We start from the raw sequence: 1,567 nt of genomic DNA on the forward strand, positions 1-1,567 counted from the left end.
ATCCGATGCAAAAATCTTTGCTGAAGTTGTTTGTGTCATCAACAATTTTCTTGTACACATCTTCCCCATCAAAGTTCCAGATGGCGAACATCATGGTCTATTGTACTTCATTTGTTGTTTCTATCTTATTTTTCTTTCTTTTGCAATGCCATGTTATTACTAGTGTAATGACAAACACAAAAGATATAACAACTGTAATAATAACTAGTAAACTAGCACCAGACTTTTTCCCTTGTTTACTACTTCGAGGAAGGTCACAGGGGGGCAAACCTTTCACAACACCACACAATTTCTTATTATTCCTGAACCATTTAATTGGAGCTTCCTCGAAAAACCTAGTATGCGGCACTAACCCTTCTAGTTTGTTGTATGACACATCCATGGATAGGAGGCTGGTCATGCTCCGAAATGATGGTGGTATGCTACCGTTCAGTGCATTGTGAGAAAGATTCAAGGCTTCAAGCATACCAAGATCACCTAACAGACTTGGAATAGAGCCAACAATTGAATTGTCACTTAGATCCAACATATCTTGTAGGTTTACTAACATCCCAAGTTCAATAGGAATCGTACCATTTAGGTGATTGTGGCTCAACTTCAGAAAGTGAATCTTTAGGCAATGCTCAATTGATCTTGGTATTTGCTCAGTCAGGTTGTTTGATGAGAAATCTAGATACTCCAAGTTGTTCAGAGATCCAATTTCTTATGGCATATTTCCCTGGAGCAAGTTACCAGAAAGACTCAGGTTAAACAACGTCGTTAGATTGCCTATTTCTCTTGGAATCTGTCCTTCAAGCTTGTTTGATGAAACATCAAGTATCCCCAGCTGAGTTAATTTCCCTATACTTGATGGTATTACTCCAGTTATATTGTTGTTTGATGCACGTAACACAGTAAGTTTGTAGCACTCACCCCAAAGATGAGATAATCTGCCGAACAATTTATTTGAACTGACATCAATATAGAGAAGATTTGGATAAGCTCCCATCCCGGTGATATCTCCTTCAAGGTTATTTCGTTCAAGTCAAACCCTTACTAGGCTCTTACAACTTAGCAAGCTTGATGGTAAGGGTCCAACCAAGTTGTTGCCAGTAGCAGACAAATGTTGTAGCTGACCTCCCACACAAAGGTTGAATGGCAAGGCACCTGATAGGTTGTTAAAAGCAAGGTCCAACTTAACCAGACTCATTAACTTGGCAATTCCTTGAGGTATAGGTCCCGAAAGTTGGTTCTTGTAAAGGTACAAGAGAGTGAGGTTTGTCAAATTCCCTATGGTTATTGGGATAGAACCGGAGAGTGTGTTATCTTGAAGAGCCAAATTCTCTAACTTCACAAGGTTACCTAATTCTTGTGGAATTTGACCAGAAAGTCTGTTCTCCCAAAGGCGTAAGAAAGTGAGCTTGGTCAAATTACATAAATTTCTTGGAATGGAACCTGAGAGTATGTTTTTTGAAGAGACAAACCCTCTAAGTTCACAAGGTAACCTAATTCCTGTGGAATTTGTCCGGAAAGTTTGTTGTCCCAAAGGTACAAGCTGTTGAGTTTTGTCAAACTCCCTAAGATGTCT

General features: G+C 39.3%; 1 pseudogene; it reads right to left on the reverse strand.

The window, feature by feature from the left end:
• Positions 1 to 21: 21 nt before the first annotated feature.
• On the reverse strand, positions 22 to 1,545 carry LOC119343866 (annotated as a pseudogene).
• Between the last annotated feature and the right edge of the window lie 22 nt (positions 1,546 to 1,567).

Source organism: Triticum dicoccoides, unplaced genomic scaffold (assembly GCF_002162155.2).
Source record: "Triticum dicoccoides isolate Atlit2015 ecotype Zavitan unplaced genomic scaffold, WEW_v2.0 scaffold144075, whole genome shotgun sequence".
Classification (NCBI taxonomy): domain Eukaryota; kingdom Viridiplantae; phylum Streptophyta; class Magnoliopsida; order Poales; family Poaceae; genus Triticum; species Triticum dicoccoides.